The sequence below is a fragment of the Salmo salar genome, unplaced genomic scaffold, assembly GCF_965601325.2.
Source record: "Salmo salar unplaced genomic scaffold, fSalSal1 ptg000135l, whole genome shotgun sequence".
Taxonomy (NCBI): Eukaryota; Metazoa; Chordata; class Actinopteri; order Salmoniformes; family Salmonidae; genus Salmo; species Salmo salar.
The window spans coordinates 708,536-728,412 of record NW_027675320.1 but is presented as its reverse complement, the minus strand read 5'-3'; the positions used below and the strand labels follow the sequence as shown (position 1 = coordinate 728,412).

General features: G+C 42.2%; 24 non-coding genes across 24 annotated transcripts; 12 read left to right on the top strand and 12 right to left on the bottom strand.

Annotated features, from left to right (window-relative positions):
- Positions 1-1,719: 1,719 nt before the first annotated feature.
- trnag-ucc (transfer RNA glycine (anticodon UCC)) lies at positions 1,720-1,791 on the top strand. Its single transcript has one exon. It is a non-coding gene; the product is annotated as a tRNA-Gly (tRNA).
- A 267-nt stretch (positions 1,792-2,058) lies between these two features.
- trnap-agg (transfer RNA proline (anticodon AGG)) lies at positions 2,059-2,130 on the bottom strand. The gene has a single exon. It is a non-coding gene; the product is annotated as a tRNA-Pro (tRNA).
- Positions 2,131-3,123: 993 nt separating this feature from the next.
- Positions 3,124-3,195, top strand: trnag-ucc (transfer RNA glycine (anticodon UCC)). Its single transcript has one exon. It is a non-coding gene; the product is annotated as a tRNA-Gly (tRNA).
- Positions 3,196-3,462: 267 nt separating this feature from the next.
- On the bottom strand, positions 3,463-3,534 carry trnap-agg (transfer RNA proline (anticodon AGG)). The gene has a single exon. It is a non-coding gene; the product is annotated as a tRNA-Pro (tRNA).
- Positions 3,535-4,527: 993 nt separating this feature from the next.
- On the top strand, positions 4,528-4,599 carry trnag-ucc (transfer RNA glycine (anticodon UCC)). Its single transcript has one exon. It is a non-coding gene; the product is annotated as a tRNA-Gly (tRNA).
- A 267-nt stretch (positions 4,600-4,866) lies between these two features.
- On the bottom strand, positions 4,867-4,938 carry trnap-agg (transfer RNA proline (anticodon AGG)). The gene has a single exon. It is a non-coding gene; the product is annotated as a tRNA-Pro (tRNA).
- A 993-nt stretch (positions 4,939-5,931) lies between these two features.
- trnag-ucc (transfer RNA glycine (anticodon UCC)) lies at positions 5,932-6,003 on the top strand. Its single transcript has one exon. It is a non-coding gene; the product is annotated as a tRNA-Gly (tRNA).
- Positions 6,004-6,270: 267 nt separating this feature from the next.
- trnap-agg (transfer RNA proline (anticodon AGG)) lies at positions 6,271-6,342 on the bottom strand. The gene has a single exon. It is a non-coding gene; the product is annotated as a tRNA-Pro (tRNA).
- A 993-nt stretch (positions 6,343-7,335) lies between these two features.
- trnag-ucc (transfer RNA glycine (anticodon UCC)) lies at positions 7,336-7,407 on the top strand. Its single transcript has one exon. It is a non-coding gene; the product is annotated as a tRNA-Gly (tRNA).
- A 267-nt stretch (positions 7,408-7,674) lies between these two features.
- On the bottom strand, positions 7,675-7,746 carry trnap-agg (transfer RNA proline (anticodon AGG)). Its single transcript has one exon. It is a non-coding gene; the product is annotated as a tRNA-Pro (tRNA).
- Positions 7,747-10,177: 2,431 nt separating this feature from the next.
- On the top strand, positions 10,178-10,249 carry trnag-ucc (transfer RNA glycine (anticodon UCC)). Its single transcript has one exon. It is a non-coding gene; the product is annotated as a tRNA-Gly (tRNA).
- A 267-nt stretch (positions 10,250-10,516) lies between these two features.
- trnap-agg (transfer RNA proline (anticodon AGG)) lies at positions 10,517-10,588 on the bottom strand. Its single transcript has one exon. It is a non-coding gene; the product is annotated as a tRNA-Pro (tRNA).
- A 993-nt stretch (positions 10,589-11,581) lies between these two features.
- trnag-ucc (transfer RNA glycine (anticodon UCC)) lies at positions 11,582-11,653 on the top strand. Its single transcript has one exon. It is a non-coding gene; the product is annotated as a tRNA-Gly (tRNA).
- A 267-nt stretch (positions 11,654-11,920) lies between these two features.
- Positions 11,921-11,992, bottom strand: trnap-agg (transfer RNA proline (anticodon AGG)). Its single transcript has one exon. It is a non-coding gene; the product is annotated as a tRNA-Pro (tRNA).
- Positions 11,993-12,985: 993 nt separating this feature from the next.
- Positions 12,986-13,057, top strand: trnag-ucc (transfer RNA glycine (anticodon UCC)). Its single transcript has one exon. It is a non-coding gene; the product is annotated as a tRNA-Gly (tRNA).
- Positions 13,058-13,324: 267 nt separating this feature from the next.
- trnap-agg (transfer RNA proline (anticodon AGG)) lies at positions 13,325-13,396 on the bottom strand. Its single transcript has one exon. It is a non-coding gene; the product is annotated as a tRNA-Pro (tRNA).
- Positions 13,397-14,389: 993 nt separating this feature from the next.
- trnag-ucc (transfer RNA glycine (anticodon UCC)) lies at positions 14,390-14,461 on the top strand. The gene has a single exon. It is a non-coding gene; the product is annotated as a tRNA-Gly (tRNA).
- Positions 14,462-14,728: 267 nt separating this feature from the next.
- On the bottom strand, positions 14,729-14,800 carry trnap-agg (transfer RNA proline (anticodon AGG)). The gene has a single exon. It is a non-coding gene; the product is annotated as a tRNA-Pro (tRNA).
- A 993-nt stretch (positions 14,801-15,793) lies between these two features.
- On the top strand, positions 15,794-15,865 carry trnag-ucc (transfer RNA glycine (anticodon UCC)). Its single transcript has one exon. It is a non-coding gene; the product is annotated as a tRNA-Gly (tRNA).
- Positions 15,866-16,132: 267 nt separating this feature from the next.
- Positions 16,133-16,204, bottom strand: trnap-agg (transfer RNA proline (anticodon AGG)). Its single transcript has one exon. It is a non-coding gene; the product is annotated as a tRNA-Pro (tRNA).
- Positions 16,205-17,197: 993 nt separating this feature from the next.
- On the top strand, positions 17,198-17,269 carry trnag-ucc (transfer RNA glycine (anticodon UCC)). Its single transcript has one exon. It is a non-coding gene; the product is annotated as a tRNA-Gly (tRNA).
- A 267-nt stretch (positions 17,270-17,536) lies between these two features.
- On the bottom strand, positions 17,537-17,608 carry trnap-agg (transfer RNA proline (anticodon AGG)). The gene has a single exon. It is a non-coding gene; the product is annotated as a tRNA-Pro (tRNA).
- A 993-nt stretch (positions 17,609-18,601) lies between these two features.
- trnag-ucc (transfer RNA glycine (anticodon UCC)) lies at positions 18,602-18,673 on the top strand. Its single transcript has one exon. It is a non-coding gene; the product is annotated as a tRNA-Gly (tRNA).
- A 267-nt stretch (positions 18,674-18,940) lies between these two features.
- Positions 18,941-19,012, bottom strand: trnap-agg (transfer RNA proline (anticodon AGG)). Its single transcript has one exon. It is a non-coding gene; the product is annotated as a tRNA-Pro (tRNA).
- Between the last annotated feature and the right edge of the window lie 865 nt (positions 19,013-19,877).

Below are 19,877 nucleotides of genomic sequence, written 5' to 3'. Positions count from 1 at the left end.
GTCTGAAGTCGGAACCCTTTATGTGCCAACTTCTGTTTGTAGAATCCAAAATCTTTGGGCAACAAACTAATGTGACCCCACTTGTCACAATGTTCTCAGTTTTGCCCTACGTTCCCCACAAGTGTCACGGGACTAATCTGAAGGTAACAGGTACTGATTAAAATGATAGATTTTTTAACCAGGGACCTCTCGCACCCTAAGCCATAATCGTACACTAACACCAACGATCCGTTTGGTCAAATAATTTTCACTTTCCACAAAAATGACGGTCAGGATATGAATCGATGTCTCCATGTTGCTAGCGAGCTTCAAATAGCATTGGTGGTATAGTGGTGAGCATAGCTTCCTTCCAAGCAGTTGACCCGGGTTCGATTCCCGGCCAATGCAGAGCATGACATATTCACTAGTTTTAGGGGCTGGGTGTAATTTCAAGTCTATTACATTGGAATCAATCTTCGTGGAAGTACGATTTGCTCTTACTTTTTGCAGGTTTTCTAAATGAAGTGCGACATTGAGCCAACTAGTGAATATCACAATAGATTAGCTGTCCATCGCCTAAACCATTCAGCCACCTCGTCCTGCGCCCAAGAGGTGGCTGTTTGCGACCAGTGGCCTGAGATCTGCCTGTCTGAGCTTGTTAAAAGATCTGCAAAAGGTCTCATCCGGGATTTGAACCCGGGACCTCCCGCACCCTAAGCAAGAATCATACCCCTAGACCAACGAGCCTTACACAGTAACAAAATAGTTTTGCTTTCTGCGGCAATGACAATGAGGATATCCATTGTTCTTGTCCATGGTGCTTGGAAAGATTGAACCTCATGTGAGTGTTTGTGCTATACTTGTGAGCATAGCAGTCTTCCAAACTGTTGACCAGGCTTCAGTTCAAATCTTTTGTATTTCATCTGCTGTGTTTTTCACATTCTGTCTTCTTAAGCCGCGACAGCAAACTGATGATGAGTGTTGACAAATGAATATTGAGCAAAATGAGATCAATTAATATTTTAAAAGAGAAACTCAAAAAATAAAACTTCAAAAAGAATGGAGCTCATTTATTTTGAGTTGACTGATGCATCAGTACGTGAATCAAAGTAAACGAATGTAAAAAATACCCATTCAAATTGATCAGTTTTCAACTAGAGAGATTGAGATGTGTCGTATCTGTCTCAAGCCTCCATAACTGTTTATGTTACACCGCCACATCTGCAATGAAAGGTGGTGGAGCTAGAGCGGTGTTAGTCAAACCATGAGACATACCTATAATCGGTCTTCTCACAAAAACATCTGTAGCTTCTGAACAGTTTGACCTACAAATTCGTATGACCACTCCCTGGAAAGGGGAGACCCTCACGAACACGGTGTTGTTCCCAATTTGTCTCTACGTCCCCCACAAGTGTCAGGGGACCCGTCTGAAGTCGGAACCCTTTATGTGCCAACTTCTGTTTGTAGAATCCAAAATCTTTGGGCAACAAACTAATGTGACCCCACTTGTCACAATGTTCTCAGTTTTGCCCTACGTTCCCCACAAGTGTCACGGGACTAATCTGAAGGTAACAGGTACTGATTAAAATGATAGATTTTTTAACCAGGGACCTCTCGCACCCTAAGCCATAATCGTACACTAACACCAACGATCCGTTTGGTCAAATAATTTTCACTTTCCACAAAAATGACGGTCAGGATATGAATCGATGTCTCCATGTTGCTAGCGAGCTTCACATAGCATTGGTGGTATAGTGGTGAGCATAGCTGCCTTCCAAGCAGTTGACCCGGGTTTGATTCCCGGCCAATGCAGAGCATGACATATTCACTAGTTTTAGGGGCTGGGTGTAATTTCAAGTCTATTACATTGGAATCAATCTTCGTGGAAGTATGATTTGCTCTTAGTTTTTGCAGGTTTTCTAAATGAAGTGCGACATTGAGCCAACTAGTGAATATCACAATAGATTAGCTGTCCATCGCCTAAACCATTCAGCCACCTCGTCCTGCGCCCAAGAGGTGGCTGTTTGCGACCAGTGGCCTGAGATCTGCCTCTCTGAGCTTGTTAAAAGATCTGCAAAAGGGCTCATCCGGGATTTGAACCCGGGACCTCTCGCACCCTAAGCGAGAATCATACCCCTAGACCAACGAGCCTTACACAATAACAAAATAGTTTTGCTTTCTGCGGCAATGACAATGAGGATATCCATTGTTCTTGTCCATGGTGCTTGGAAAGATTGAACCTCATGTGAGTGTTTGTGCTATACTTGTGAGCATAGCAGTCTTCCAAACTGTTGACCAGGCTTCAGTTCAAATCTTTTGTATTTCATCTGCTTTGTTTTTCACATTCTGTCTTCTTAAGCCGCGACAGTAAACTGATGATGAGTGTTGACAAATGAATATTGAGCAAAATGAGATCAATTAATATTTTAAAAGAGAAACTGAAAAAATTAAACTTCAAAAAGAATGGAGCTCATTTATTTTGAGTTGACTGATGCATCAGTACGTGAATCAAAGTAAACGAATGTAAAAAATACCCATTCAAATTGATCAGTTTTCAACTAGAGAGATTGAGATGTGTCGTATCTGTCTCAAGCCTCCATAACTGTTTATGTTACACCTCCACATCTGCAATGAAAGGTGGTGGAGCTAGACCGGTGTTAGTCAAACCATGAGACATACCTATAATCGGTCTTCTCACAAAAACATCTGTAGCTTCTGAACCGTTTGACCTACAAATTCGTATGACCACTCCCTGGAAAGGGGAGACCCTCACGAACACGGTGTTGTTCCCAATTTGTCTCTACGTCCCCCACAAGTGTCAGGGGACCCGTCTGAAGTCGGAACCCTTTATGTGCCAACTTCTGTTTGTAGAATCCAAAATCTTTGGGCAACAAACTAATGTGACCCCACTTGTCACAATGTTCTCAGTTTTGCCCTACGTTCCCCACAAGTGTCACGGGACTAATCTGAAGGTAACAGGTACTGATTAAAATGATAGATTTTTTAACCAGGGACCTCTCGCACCCTAAGCCATAATCGTACACTAACACCAACGATCCGTTTGGTCAAATAATTTTCACTTTCCACAAAAATGACGGTCAGGATATGAATCGATGTCTCCATGTTGCTAGCGAGCTTCACATAGCATTGGTGGTATAGTGGTGAGCATAGCTGCCTTCCAAGCAGTTGACCCGGGTTTGATTCCCGGCCAATGCAGAGCATGACATATTCACTAGTTTTAGGGGCTGGGTGTAATTTCAAGTCTATTACATTGGAATCAATCTTTGTGGAAGTACGATTTGCTCTTAGTTTTTGCAGGTTTTCTAAATGAAGTGCGACATTGAGCCAACTAGTGAATATCACAATAGATTAGCTGTCCATCGCCTAAACCATTCAGCCACCTCGTCCTGCGCCCAAGAGGTGGCTGTTTGCGACCAGTGGCCTGAGATCTGCCTCTCTGAGCTTGTTAAAAGATCTGCAAAAGGGATCATCCGGGATTTGAACCCGGGACCTCTCGCACCCTAAGCGAGAATCATACCCCTAGACCAACGAGCCTTACACAATAACAAAATAGTTTTGCTTTCTGCGGCAATGACAATGAGGATATCCATTGTTCTTGTCCATGGTGCTTGGAAAGATTGAACCTCATGTGAGTGTTTGTGCTATACTTGTGAGCATAGCAGTCTTCCAAACTGTTGACCAGGCTTCAGTTCAAATCTTTTGTATTTCATCTGCTTTGTTTTTCACATTCTGTCTTCTTAAGCCGCGACAGTAAACTGATGATGAGTGTTGACAAATGAATATTGAGCAAAATGAGATCAATTAATATTTTAAAAGAGAAACTGAAAAAATTAAACTTCAAAAAGAATGGAGCTCATTTATTTTGAGTTGACTGATGCATCAGTACGTGAATCAAAGTAAACGAATGTAAAAAATACCCATTCAAATTGATCAGTTTTCAACTAGAGAGATTGAGATGTGTCGTATCTGTCTCAAGCCTCCATAACTGTTTATGTTACACCTCCACATCTGCAATGAAAGGTGGTGGAGCTAGACCGGTGTTAGTCAAACCATGAGACATACCTATAATCGGTCTTCTCACAAAAACATCTGTAGCTTCTGAACCGTTTGACCTACAAATTCGTATGACCACTCCCTGGAAAGGGGAGACCCTCACGAACACGGTGTTGTTCCCAATTTGTCTCTACGTCCCCCACAAGTGTCAGGGGACCCGTCTGAAGTCGGAACCCTTTATGTGCCAACTTCTGTTTGTAGAATCCAAAATCTTTGGGCAACAAACTAATGTGACCCCACTTGTCACAATGTTCTCAGTTTTGCCCTACGTTCCCCACAAGTGTCACGGGACTAATCTGAAGGTAACAGGTACTGATTAAAATGATAGATTTTTTAACCAGGGACCTCTCGCACCCTAAGCCATAATCGTACACTAACACCAACGATCCGTTTGGTCAAATAATTTTCACTTTCCACAAAAATGACGGTCAGGATATGAATCGATGTCTCCATGTTGCTAGCGAGCTTCACATAGCATTGGTGGTATAGTGGTGAGCATAGCTGCCTTCCAAGCAGTTGACCCGGGTTTGATTCCCGGCCAATGCAGAGCATGACATATTCACTAGTTTTAGGGGCTGGGTGTAATTTCAAGTCTATTACATTGGAATCAATCTTTGTGGAAGTACGATTTGCTCTTAGTTTTTGCAGGTTTTCTAAATGAAGTGCGACATTGAGCCAACTAGTGAATATCACAATAGATTAGCTGTCCATCGCCTAAACCATTCAGCCACCTCGTCCTGCGCCCAAGAGGTGGCTGTTTGCGACCAGTGGCCTGAGATCTGCCTCTCTGAGCTTGTTAAAAGATCTGCAAAAGGGATCATCCGGGATTTGAACCCGGGACCTCTCGCACCCTAAGCGAGAATCATACCCCTAGACCAACGAGCCTTACACAATAACAAAATAGTTTTGCTTTCTGCGGCAATGACAATGAGGATATCCATTGTTCTTGTCCATGGTGCTTGGAAAGATTGAACCTCATGTGAGTGTTTGTGCTATACTTGTGAGCATAGCAGTCTTCCAAACTGTTGACCAGGCTTCAGTTCAAATCTTTTGTATTTCATCTGCTGTGTTTTTCACATTCTGTCTTCTTAAGCCGCGACAGCAAACTGATGATGAGTGTTGACAAATGAATATTGAGCAAAATGAGATCAATTAATATTTTAAAAGAGAAACTCAAAAAATAAAACTTCAAAAAGAATGGAGCTCATTTATTTTGAGTTGACTGATGCATCAGTACGTGAATCAAAGTAAACGAATGTAAAAAATACCCATTCAAATTGATCAGTTTTCAACTAGAGAGATTGAGATGTGTCGTATCTGTCTCAAGCCTCCATAACTGTTTATGTTACACCTCCACATCTGCAATGAAAGGTGGTGGAGCTAGAGCGGTGTTAGTCAAACCATGAGACATACCTATAATCGGTCTTCTCACAAAAACATCTGTAGCTTCTGAACAGTTTGACCTACAAATTCGTATGACCACTCCCTGGAAAGGGGAGACCCTCACGAACACGGTGTTGTTCCCAATTTGTCTCTACGTCCCCCACAAGTGTCAGGGGACCCGTCTGAAGTCGGAACCCTTTATGTGCCAACTTCTGTTTGTAGAATCCAAAATCTTTGGGCAACAAACTAATGTGACCCCACTTGTCACAATGTTCTCAGTTTTGCCCTACGTTCCCCACAAGTGTCACGGGACTAATCTGAAGGTAACAGGTACTGATTAAAATGATAGATTTTTTAACCAGGGACCTCTCGCACCCTAAGCCATAATCGTACACTAACACCAACGATCCGTTTGGTCAAATAATTTTCACTTTCCACAAAAATGACGGTCAGGATATGAATCGATGTCTCCATGTTGCTAGCGAGCTTCACATAGCATTGGTGGTATAGTGGTGAGCATAGCTGCCTTCCAAGCAGTTGACCCGGGTTTGATTCCCGGCCAATGCAGAGCATGACATATTCACTAGTTTTAGGGGCTGGGTGTAATTTCAAGTCTATTACATTGGAATCAATCTTCGTGGAAGTATGATTTGCTCTTAGTTTTTGCAGGTTTTCTAAATGAAGTGCGACATTGAGCCAACTAGTGAATATCACAATAGATTAGCTGTCCATCGCCTAAACCATTCAGCCACCTCGTCCTGCGCCCAAGAGGTGGCTGTTTGCGACCAGTGGCCTGAGATCTGCCTCTCTGAGCTTGTTAAAAGATCTGCAAAAGGGCTCATCCGGGATTTGAACCCGGGACCTCTCGCACCCTAAGCGAGAATCATACCCCTAGACCAACGAGCCTTACACAATAACAAAATAGTTTTGCTTTCTGCGGCAATGACAATGAGGATATCCATTGTTCTTGTCCATGGTGCTTGGAAAGATTGAACCTCATGTGAGTGTTTGTGCTATACTTGTGAGCATAGCAGTCTTCCAAACTGTTGACCAGGCTTCAGTTCAAATCTTTTGTATTTCATCTGCTTTGTTTTTCACATTCTGTCTTCTTAAGCCGCGACAGTAAACTGATGATGAGTGTTGACAAATGAATATTGAGCAAAATGAGATCAATTAATATTTTAAAAGAGAAACTGAAAAAATTAAACTTCAAAAAGAATGGAGCTCATTTATTTTGAGTTGACTGATGCATCAGTACGTGAATCAAAGTAAACGAATGTAAAAAATACCCATTCAAATCGATCAGTTTTCAACTAGAGAGATTGAGATGTGTCGTATCTGTCTCAAGCCTCCATAACTGTTTATGTTACACCTCCACATCTGCAATGAAAGGTGGTGGAGCTAGACCGGTGTTAGTCAAACCATGAGACATACCTATAATCGGTCTTCTCACAAAAACATCTGTAGCTTCTGAACCGTTTGACCTACAAATTCGTATGACCACTCCCTGGAAAGGGGAGACCCTCACGAACACGGTGTTGTTCCCAATTTGTCTCTACGTCCCCCACAAGTGTCAGGGGACCCGTCTGAAGTCGGAACCCTTTATGTGCCAACTTCTGTTTGTAGAATCCAAAATCTTTGGGCAACAAACTAATGTGACCCCACTTGTCACAATGTTCTCAGTTTTGCCCTACGTTCCCCACAAGTGTCACGGGACTAATCTGAAGGTAACAGGTACTGATTAAAATGATCGATTTTTTAACCAGGGACCTCTCGCACCCTAAGCCATAATCGTACACTAACACCAACGATCCGTTTGGTCAAATAATTTTCACTTTCCACAAAAATGACGGTCAGGATATGAATCGATGTCTCCATGTTGCTAGCGAGCTTCACATAGCATTGGTGGTATAGTGGTGAGCATAGCTGCCTTCCAAGCAGTTGACCCGGGTTTGATTCCCGGCCAATGCAGAGCATGACATATTCACTAGTTTTAGGGGCTGGGTGTAATTTCAAGTCTATTACATTGGAATCAATCTTCGTGGAAGTACGATTTGCTCTTAGTTTTTGCAGGTTTTCTAAATGAAGTGCGACATTGAGCCAACTAGTGAATATCACAATAGATTAGCTGTCCATCGCCTAAACCATTCAGCCACCTCGTCCTGCGCCCAAGAGGTGGCTGTTTGCGACCAGTGGCCTGAGATCTGCCTCTCTGAGCTTGTTAAAAGATCTGCAAAAGGGATCATCCGGGATTTGAACCCGGGACCTCTCGCACCCTAAGCGAGAATCATACCCCTAGACCAACGAGCCTTACACAATAACAAAATAGTTTTGCTTTCTGCGGCAATGACAATGAGGATATCCATTGTTCTTGTCCATGGTGCTTGGAAAGATTGAACCTCATGTGAGTGTTTGTGCTATACTTGTGAGCATAGCAGTCTTCCAAACTGTTGACCAGGCTTCAGTTCAAATCTTTTGTATTTCATCTGCTGTGTTTTTCACATTCTGTCTTCTTAAGCCGCGACAGCAAACTGATGATGAGTGTTGACAAATGAATATTGAGCAAAATGAGAACAATTAATATTTTAACCTCTTGGGGCTAGGTGGGACGCTAGCGTGCCACCCGTGGTGCACTCCATCAACAGCAGGTCCATTTCAAGAGCGGCAAATTTGAATCCAAATAAATGTCAAAATTCAAATTTTTCAAAAATACAACTATTTTACACCATTTGAAAGATAAACATCTCCTTAATCTAACCACGTTTTACGATTTCAAAAAGGTTTTACGGCGAAAGCATAAATTTAGAGTATGTTAGGACAGTACATTTACAAGAGTTGTGTGTAATGTTTTGTCAAGTCAAAGACAGGGTCACCAAAACCATAAAACCAGCTAAAATGATGCACTAACCTTTTACAATCTCCATCAGATGACACTCCTAGGACATTATGTTAGACAATGCATGCATTTTTAGTTCTATCAAGTTCATATTTATATCCAAAAACAGCGTTTTACTATGGCATTGATGTTGAGGAAATCGTTTCCTTCCAATAACCGGCAGTCAAGTCAGCATCACAAATTAAATAATTAAAATTAGAAAACATTGGTAAAATATTATATTGTCATTTAAAGAATTATAGATTTACATCTCTTGAACGCAATCAACTTGCCAGATTTAAAAATAACCTTACTGGGAAATCACACTTTGCAATAATCTGAGCACTGCGCCCAGAAAAATACGCGTTGCGATACAGACTAGACGTCATGTTAGGGAGATCTAAAATCGAAAATACTATGTAAATAATCCATTACCTTTGATTCTCTTCATCAGATGTCACTTCCAGGTATCACAGGTCCATAACGAATGTAGTTTTGTTCAAAAAAGCTCATCATTTATGTCCAAAAATCTCCGTCTCGTTAGCACATGATGTAAGCCAGCCGGACTTCTCGTCATGAACGAGGGGAAAAAATATATTTCCGTTCGTTCAAACATGTCAAACGTTGTATAGCATAAATCATTAGGGACTTTTTTAACCAGAACATGAATAATATTCAAGGTGGACGAATGCATACTCTTTTATAACGTATTGGAACGAGGGTACCCAACATGAACTCGCGCGCCAGGTGTCTAATGGGACATCATCGTTCCATGGCTCTTGTTCGGTCAGATCTCCCTCCAGAAGACTCAAAACACTTTGTAAAGGCTGGTGACATCTAGTGGAAGCAATAGGAAGTGCCAAAATATTCCTAAGCCCCTGTGTTTTTCAATGGGATAGGTTTAAAGTCAATACAACACATCAGGTATCCACTTCCTGTCAGAAAATGTCTCAGGGTTTTGCCTGCCAAATGAGTTCTGTTATACTCACAGACACCATTCAAACAGTTTTAGAAACTTTAGAGTGTTTTCTATCCATATATAATAAGTATATGCATATTCTAGTTACTGGGTAGGATTACTAACCAGATTAAATCGGGTAATTTTTTTTTATCCAGACGTGCATATGCTGCCCCCTAGACCCAACAGGTTAAAAGAGAAACTGAAAAAATAAAACTTCAAAAAGAATGGAGCTCATTTATTTTGAGTTGACTGATGCATCAGTACGTGAATCAAAGTAAACGAATGTAAAAAATACCCATTCAAATCGATCAGTTTTCAACTAGAGAGATTGAGATGTGTCGTATCTGTCTCAAGCCTCCATAACTGTTTATGTTACACCTCCACATCTGCAATGAAAGGTGGTGGAGCTAGAGCGGTGTTATTCAAACCATGACACATACCTATAATCGGTCTTCTCACAAAAACATCTGTAGCTTCTGAACCGTTTGACCTACAAATTCGTGTGACCACTCCCTGGAAAGGGGAGACCCTCACGAACACGGTGGTGTTCTCAATTTATCTCTACGTCCCCCACAAGTGTCAGGGGACCCGTCTGAAGTCGGAACCCTTTATGTGCCAACTTCTGTTTGTAGAATCCAAAATCTTTGGGCAACAAACTAATGTGACCCCACTTGTCACAATGTTCTCAGTTTTGCCCTACGTTCCCCACAAGTGTCACGGGACTAATCTGAAGGTAACAGGTACTGATTAAAATGATAGATTTTTTAACCAGGGACCTCTCGCACCCTAAGCCATAATCGTACACTAACACCAACGATCCGTTTGGTCAAATAATTTTCACTTTCCACAAAAATGACGGTCAGGATATGAATCGATGTCTCCATGTTGCTAGCGAGCTTCAAATAGCATTGGTGGTATAGTGGTGAGCATAGCTGCCTTCCAAGCAGTTGACCCGGGTTAGATTCCCGGCCAATGCAGAGCATGACATATTCACTAGTTTTAGGGGCTAGGTGTAATTTCAAGTCTATTACATTGGAATCAATCTTCGTGGAAGTACAATTTGCTCTTACTTTTTGCAGGTTTTCTAAATGAAGTGCGACATTGAGCCAACTAGTGAATATCACAATATATTAGCTGTCCATCGCCTAAGCCATTCAGCCACCTCGTCCTGCGCCCAAGAGGTGGCTGTTTGCGACCAGTGGCCTGAGATCTGCCTCTCTGAGCTTGTTAAAAGATCTGCAAAAGGGCTCATCCGGGATTTGAACCCGGGACCTCTCGCACCCTAAGCGAGAATCATACCCCTAGACCAACGAGCCTTACACAATAACAAAATAGTTTTGCTTTCTGCGGCAATGACAATGAGGATATCCATTGTTCTTGTCCATGGTGCTTGGAAAGATTGAACCTCATGTGAGTGTTTGTGCTATACTTGTGAGCATAGCAGTCTTCCAAACTGTTGACCAGGCTTCAGTTCAAATCTTTTGTATTTCATCTGCTGTGTTTTTCACATTCTGTCTTCTTAAGCCGCGACAGCAAACTGATGATGAGTGTTGACAAATGAATATTGAGCAAAATGAGATCAATTAATATTTTAAAAGAGAAACTGAAAAAATAAAACTTCAAAAAGAATGGAGCTCATTTATTTTGAGTTGACTGATGCATCAGTACGTGAATCAAAGTAAACGAATGTAAAAAATACCCATTCAAATCGATCAGTTTTCAACTAGAGAGATTGAGATGTGTCGTATCTGTCTCAAGCCTCCATAACTGTTTATGTTACACCTCCACATCTGCAATGAAAGGTGGTGGAGCTAGAGCGGTGTTAGTCAAACCATGAGACATACCTATAATCGGTCTTCTCACAAAAACATCTGTAGCTTCTGAACCGTTTGACCTACAAATTCGTGTGACCACTCCCTGGAAAGGGGAGACCCTCACGAACACGGTGGTGTTCTCAATTTATCTCTACGTCCCCCACAAGTGTCAGGGGACCCGTCTGAATTCGGAACCCTTTATGTGCCAACTTCTGTTTGTAGAATCCAAAATCTTTGGGCAACAAACTAATGTGACCCCACTTGTCACAATGTTCTCAGTTTTGCCCTACGTTCCCCACAAGTGTCACGGGACTAATCTGAAGGTAACAGGTACTGATTAAAATGATAGATTTTTTAACCAGGGACCTCTCGCACCCTAAGCCATAATCGTACACTAACACCAACGATCCGTTTGGTCAAATAATTTTCACTTTCCACAAAAATGACGGTCAGGATATGAATCGATGTCTCCATGTTGCTAGCGAGCTTCAAATAGCATTGGTGGTATAGTGGTGAGCATAGCTGCCTTCCAAGCAGTTGACCCGGGTTAGATTCCCGGCCAATGCAGAGCATGACATATTCACTAGTTTTAGGGGCTAGGTGTAATTTCAAGTCTATTACATTGGAATCAATCTTCGTGGAAGTACAATTTGCTCTTACTTTTTGCAGGTTTTCTAAATGAAGTGCGACATTGAGCCAACTAGTGAATATCACAATATATTAGCTGTCCATCGCCTAAGCCATTCAGCCACCTCGTCCTGCGCCCAAGAGGTGGCTGTTTGCGACCAGTGGCCTGAGATCTGCCTCTCTGAGCTTGTTAAAAGATCTGCAAAAGGGCTCATCCGGGATTTGAACCCGGGACCTCTCGCACCCTAAGCGAGAATCATACCCCTAGACCAACGAGCCTTACACAATAACAAAATAGTTTTGCTTTCTGCGGCAATGACAATGAGGATATCCATTGTTCTTGTCCATGGTGCTTGGAAAGATTGAACCTCATGTGAGTGTTTGTGCTATACTTGTGAGCATAGCAGTCTTCCAAACTGTTGACCAGGCTTCAGTTCAAATCTTTTGTATTTCATCTGCTGTGTTTTTCACATTCTGTCTTCTTAAGCCGCGACAGCAAACTGATGATGAGTGTTGACAAATGAATATTGAGCAAAATGAGATCAATTAATATTTTAAAAGAGAAACTGAAAAAATAAAACTTCAAAAAGAATGGAGCTCATTTATTTTGAGTTGACTGATGCATCAGTACGTGAATCAAAGTAAACGAATGTAAAAAATACCCATTCAAATCGATCAGTTTTCAACTAGAGAGATTGAGATGTGTCGTATCTGTCTCAAGCCTCCATAACTGTTTATGTTACACCTCCACATCTGCAATGAAAGGTGGTGGAGCTAGAGCGGTGTTAGTCAAACCATGAGACATACCTATAATCGGTCTTCTCACAAAAACATCTGTAGCTTCTGAACCGTTTGACCTACAAATTCGTATGACCACTCCCTGGAAAGGGGAGACCCTCACAAACACGGCGGTGTTCTCAATTTATCTCTACGTCCCCCACAAGTGTCAGGGGACCCGTCTGAAGTCGGAACCCTTTATGTGCCAACTTCTGTTTGTAGAATCCAAAATCTTTGGGCAACAAACTAATGTGACCCCACTTGTCACAATGTTCTCAGTTTTGCCCTACGTTCCCCACAAGTGTCACGGGACTAATCTGAAGGTAACAGGTACTGATTAAAATGATAGATTTTTTAACCAGGGACCTCTCGCACCCTAAGCCATAATCGTACACTAACACCAACGATCCGTTTGGTCAAATAATTTTCACTTTCCACAAAAATGACGGTCAGGATATGAATCGATGTCTCCATGTTGCTAGCGAGCTTCAAATAGCATTGGTGGTATAGTGGTGAGCATAGCTGCCTTCCAAGCAGTTGACCCGGGTTAGATTCCCGGCCAATGCAGAGCATGACATATTCACTAGTTTTAGGGGCTAGGTGTAATTTCAAGTCTATTACATTGGAATCAATCTTCGTGGAAGTACAATTTGCTCTTACTTTTTGCAGGTTTTCTAAATGAAGTGCGACATTGAGCCAACTAGTGAATATCACAATAGATTAGCTGTCCATCGCCTAAGCCATTCAGCCACCTCGTCCTGCGCCCAAGAGGTGGCTGTTTGCGACCAGTGGCCTGAGATCTGCCTCTCTGAGCTTGTTAAAAGATCTGCAAAAGGGCTCATCCGGGATTTGAACCCGGGACCTCTCGCACCCTAAGCGAGAATCATACCCCTAGACCAACGAGCCTTACACAATAACAAAATAGTTTTGCTTTCTGCGGCAATGACAATGAGGATATCCATTGTTCTTGTCCATGGTGCTTGGAAAGATTGAACCTCATGTGAGTGTTTGTGCTATACTTGTGAGCATAGCAGTCTTCCAAACTGTTGACCAGGCTTCAGTTCAAATCTTTTGTATTTCATCTGCTGTGTTTTTCACATTCTGTCTTCTTAAGCCGCGACAGCAAACTGATGATGAGTGTTGACAAATGAATATTGAGCAAAATGAGATCAATTAATATTTTAAAAGAGAAACTGAAAAAATAAAACTTCAAAAAGAATGGAGCTCATTTATTTTGAGTTGACTGATGCATCAGTACGTGAATCAAAGTAAACGAATGTAAAAAATACCCATTCAAATCGATCAGTTTTCAACTAGAGAGATTGAGATGTGTCGTATCTGTCTCAAGCCTCCATAACTGTTTATGTTACACCTCCACATCTGCAATGAAAGGTGGTGGAGCTAGAGCGGTGTTAGTCAAACCATGAGACATACCTATAATCGGTCTTCTCACAAAAACATCTGTAGCTTCTGAACCGTTTGACCTACAAATTCGTATGACCACTCCCTGGAAAGGGGAGACCCTCACAAACACGGTGGTGTTCTCAATTTATCTCTACGTCCCCCACAAGTGTCAGGGGACCCGTCTGAAGTCGGAACCCTTTATGTGCCAACTTCTGTTTGTAGAATCCAAAATCTTTGGGCAACAAACTAATGTGACCCCACTTGTCACAATGTTCTCAGTTTTGCCCTACGTTCCCCACAAGTGTCACGGGACTAATCTGAAGGTAACAGGTACTGATTAAAATGATAGATTTTTTAACCAGGGACCTCTCGCACCCTAAGCCATAATCGTACACTAACACCAACGATCCGTTTGGTCAAATAATTTTCACTTTCCACAAAAATGACGGTCAGGATATGAATCGATGTCTCCATGTTGCTAGCGAGCTTCAAATAGCATTGGTGGTATAGTGGTGAGCATAGCTGCCTTCCAAGCAGTTGACCCGGGTTAGATTCCCGGCCAATGCAGAGCATGACATATTCACTAGTTTTAGGGGCTAGGTGTAATTTCAAGTCTATTACATTGGAATCAATCTTCGTGGAAGTACAATTTGCTCTTACTTTTTGCAGGTTTTCTAAATGAAGTGCGACATTGAGCCAACTAGTGAATATCACAATAGATTAGCTGTCCATCGCCTAAGCCATTCAGCCACCTCGTCCTGCGCCCAAGAGGTGGCTGTTTGCGACCAGTGGCCTGAGATCTGCCTCTCTGAGCTTGTTAAAAGATCTGCAAAAGGGCTCATCCGGGATTTGAACCCGGGACCTCTCGCACCCTAAGCGAGAATCATACCCCTAGACCAACGAGCCTTACACAATAACAAAATAGTTTTGCTTTCTGCGGCAATGACAATGAGGATATCCATTGTTCTTGTCCATGGTGCTTGGAAAGACTGAACCTCATGTGAGTGTTTGTGCTATACTTGTGAGCATAGCAGTCTTCCAAACTGTTGACCAGGCTTCAGTTCAAATCTTTTGTATTTCATCTGCTGTGTTTTTCACATTCTGTCTTCTTAAGCCGCGACAGCAAACTGATGATGAGTGTTGACAAATGAATATTGAGCAAAATGAGATCAATTAATATTTTAAAAGAGAAACTGAAAAAATAAAACTTCAAAAAGAATGGAGCTCATTTATTTTGAGTTGACTGATGCATCAGTACGTGAATCAAAGTAAACGAATGTAAAAAATACCCATTCAAATCGATCAGTTTTCAACTAGAGAGATTGAGATGTGTCGTATCTGTCTCAAGCCTCCATAACTGTTTATGTTACACCTCCACATCTGCAATGAAAGGTGGTGGAGCTAGAGCGGTGTTAGTCAAACCATGAGACATACCTATAATCGGTCTTCTCACAAAAACATCTGTAGCTTCTGAACCGTTTGACCTACAAATTCGTATGACCACTCCCTGGAAAGGGGAGACCCTCACAAACACGGCGGTGTTCTCAATTTATCTCTACGTCCCCCACAAGTGTCAGGGGACCCGTCTGAAGTCGGAACCCTTTATGTGCCAACTTCTGTTTGTAGAATCCAAAATCAATGGGCAACAAACTAATGTGACCCCACTTGTCACAATGTTCTCAGTTTTGCCCTACGTTCCCCACAAGTGTCACGGGACTAATCTGAAGGTAACAGGTACTGATTAAAATGATAGATTTTTTAACCAGGGACCTCTCGCACCCTAAGCCATAATCGTACACTAACACCAACGATCCGTTTGGTCAAATAATTTTCACTTTCCACAAAAATGACGGTCAGGATATGAATCGATGTCTCCATGTTGCTAGCGAGCTTCACATAGCATTGGTGGTATAGTGGTGAGCATAGCTGCCTTCCAAGCAGTTGATCCGGGTTCGATTCCCGGCCAATGCAGAGCATGACATATTCACTAGTTTTAGGGGCTGGGTGTAATTTCAAGTCTATTACATTGGAATCAATCTTCGTGGAAGTACGATTTGCTCTTACTTTTTGCAGGTTTTCTAAATGAAGTGCGACATTGAGCCAACTAGTGAATATCACAATAGATTAGCTGTCCATCGCCTAAACCATTCAGCCACCTCGTCCTGCGCCCAAGAGGTGGCTGTTTGCGACCAGTGGCCTGAGATCAGCCTGTCTGAGCTTGTTAAAAGATCTGCAAAAGGGCTCATCCGGGATTTGAACCCGGGACCTCTCGCACCCTAAGCGAGAATCATACCCCTAGACCAACGCGCCTTACACAATAACAAAATAGTTTTGCTTTCTGCGGCAATGACAATGAGGATATCCATTGTTCTTGTCCATGGTGCTTGGAAAGATTGAACCTCATGTGAGTGTTTGTGCTATACTTGTGAGCATAGCAGTCTTCCAAACTGTTGAACAGGCTTCAGTTCAAATCTTTTGTATTTCATCTGCTGTGTTTTTCACATTCTGTCTTCTTAAGCCGCGACAGCAAACTGATGATGAGTGTTGACAAATGAATATTGAGCAAAATGAGATCAATTAATATTTTAAAAGAGAAACTGAAAAAATAAAACTTCAAAAAGAATGGATCTCATTTATTTTGAGTTGACTGATGCATCAGTACGTGAATCAAAGTAAACGAATGTAAAAAATACCCATTCAAATCGATCAGTTTTCAACTAGAGAGATTGAGATGTGTCGTATCTGTCTCAAGCCTCCATAACTGTTTATGTTACACCTCCACATCTGCAATGAAAGGTGGTGGAGCTAGAGCGGTGTTAGTCAAACCATGAGACATACCTATAATCGGTCTTCTCACAAAAACATCTGTAGCTTCTGAACCGTTTGACCTACAAATTCGTATGACCACTCCCCGGAAAGGGGAGGCCCTCACGAACACGGTGGTGTTCCCAATTTGTCTCTACGTCCCCCACAAGTGTCAGGGGACCCGTCTGAAGTCGGAACCCTTTATGTGCCAACTTCTGTTTGTAGAATCCAAAATCTTTGGGCAACAAACTAATGTGACCCCACTTGTCACAATGTTCTCAGTTTTGCCCTACGTTCCCCACAAGTGTCACGGGACTAATCTGAAGGTAACAGGTACTGATTAAAATGATAGATTTTTTAACCAGGGACCTCTCGCACCCTAAGCCATAATCGTACACTAACACCAACGATCCGTTTGGTCAAATAATTTTCACTTTCCACAAAAATGACGGTCAGGATATGAATCGATGTCTCCATGTTGCTAGCGAGCTTCACATAGCATTGGTGGTATAGTGGTGAGCATAGCTGCCTTCCAAGCAGTTGACCCGGGTTAGATTCCCGGCCAATGCAGAGCATGACATATTCACTAGTTTTAGGGGCTAGGTGTAATTTCAAGTCTATTACATTGGAATCAATCTTCGTGGAAGTACAATTTGCTCTTACTTTTTGCAGGTTTTCTAAATGAAGTGCGACATTGAGCCAACTAGTGAATATCACAATAGATTAGCTGTCCATCGCCTAAGCCATTCAGCCACCTCGTCCTGCGCCCAAGAGGTGGCTGTTTGCGACCAGTGGCCTGAGATCTGCCTCTCTGAGCTTGTTAAAAGATCTGCAAAAGGGCTCATCCGGGATTTGAACCCGGGACCTCTCGCACCCTAAGCGAGAATCATACCCCTAGACCAACGAGCCTTACACAATAACAAAATAGTTTTGCTTTCTGCGGCAATGACAATGAGGATATCCATTGTTCTTGTCCATGGTGCTTGGAAAGACTGAACCTCATGTGAGTGTTTGTGCTATACTTGTGAGCATAGCAGTCTTCCAAACTGTTGACCAGGCTTCAGTTCAAATCTTTTGTATTTCATCTGCTGTGTTTTTCACATTCTGTCTTCTTAAGCCGCGACAGCAAACTGATGATGAGTGTTGACAAATGAATATTGAGCAAAATGAGATCAATTAATATTTTAAAAGAGAAACTGAAAAAATAAAACTTCAAAAAGAATGGAGCTCATTTATTTTGAGTTGACTGATGCATCAGTACGTGAATCAAAGTAAACGAATGTAAAAAATACCCATTCAAATCGATCAGTTTTCAACTAGAGAGATTGAGATGTGTCGTATCTGTCTCAAGCCTCCATAACTGTTTATGTTACACCTCCACATCTGCAATGAAAGGTGGTGGAGCTAGAGCGGTGTTAGTCAAACCATGAGACATACCTATAATCGGTCTTCTCACAAAAACATCTGTAGCTTCTGAACCGTTTGACCTACAAATTCGTATGACCACGCCCTGGAAAGGGGAGACCCTCACAAACACGGCGGTGTTCTCAATTTATCTCTACGTCCCCCACAAGTGTCAGGGGACCCGTCTGAAGTCGGAACCCTTTATGTGCCAACTTCTGTTTGTAGAATCCAAAATCAATGGGCAACAAACTAATGTGACCCCACTTGTCACAATGTTCTCAGTTTTGCCCTACGTTCCCCACAAGTGTCACGGGACTAATCTGAAGGTAACAGGTACTGATTAAAATGATAGATTTTTTAACCAGGGACCTCTCGCACCCTAAGCCATAATCGTACACTAACACCAACGATCCGTTTGGTCAAATAATTTTCACTTTCCACAAAAATGACGGTCAGGATATGAATCGATGTCTCCATGTTGCTAGCGAGCTTCACATAGCATTGGTGGTATAGTGGTGAGCATAGCTGCCTTCCAAGCAGTTGATCCGGGTTCGATTCCCGGCCAATGCAGAGCATGACATATTCACTAGTTTTAGGGGCTGGGTGTAATTTCAAGTCTATTACATTGGAATCAATCTTCGTGGAAGTACGATTTGCTCTTACTTTTTGCAGGTTTTCTAAATGAAGTGCGACATTGAGCCAACTAGTGAATATCACAATAGATTAGCTGTCCATCGCCTAAACCATTCAGCCACCTCGTCCTGCGCCCAAGAGGTGGCTGTTTGCGACCAGTGGCCTGAGATCAGCCTGTCTGAGCTTGTTAAAAGATCTGCAAAAGGGCTCATCCGGGATTTGAACCCGGGACCTCTCGCACCCTAAGCGAGAATCATACCCCTAGACCAACGCGCCTTACACAATAACAAAATAGTTTTGCTTTCTGCGGCAATGACAATGAGGATATCCATTGTTCTTGTCCATGGTGCTTGGAAAGATTGAACCTCATGTGAGTGTTTGTGCTATACTTGTGAGCATAGCAGTCTTCCAAACTGTTGAACAGGCTTCAGTTCAAATCTTTTGTATTTCATCTGCTGTGTTTTTCACATTCTGTCTTCTTAAGCCGCGACAGCAAACTGATGATGAGTGTTGACAAATGAATATTGAGCAAAATGAGATCAATTAATATTTTAAAAGAGAAACTGAAAAAATAAAACTTCAAAAAGAATGGATCTCATTTATTTTGAGTTGACTGATGCATCAGTACGTGAATCAAAGTAAACGAATGTAAAAAATACCCATTCAAATCGATCAGTTTTCAACTAGAGAGATTGAGATGTGTCGTATCTGTCTCAAGCCTCCATAACTGTTTATGTTACACCTCCACATCTGCAATGAAAGGTGGTGGAGCTAGAGCGGTGTTAGTCAAACCATGAGACATACCTATAATCGGTCTTCTCACAAAAACATCTGTAGCTTCTGAACCGTTTGACCTACAAATTCGTATGACCACTCCCCGGAAAGGGGAGGCCCTCACGAACACGGTGGTGTTCCCAATTTGTCTCTACGTCCCCCACAAGTGTCAGGGGACCCGTCTGAAGTCGGAACCCTTTATGTGCCAACTTCTGTTTGTAGAATCCAAAATCTTTGGGCAACAAACTAATGTGACCCCACTTGTCACAATGTTCTCAGTTTTGCCCTACGTTCCCCACAAGTGTCACGGGACTAATCTGAAGGTAACAGGTACTGATTAAAATGATAGATTTTTTAACCAGGGACC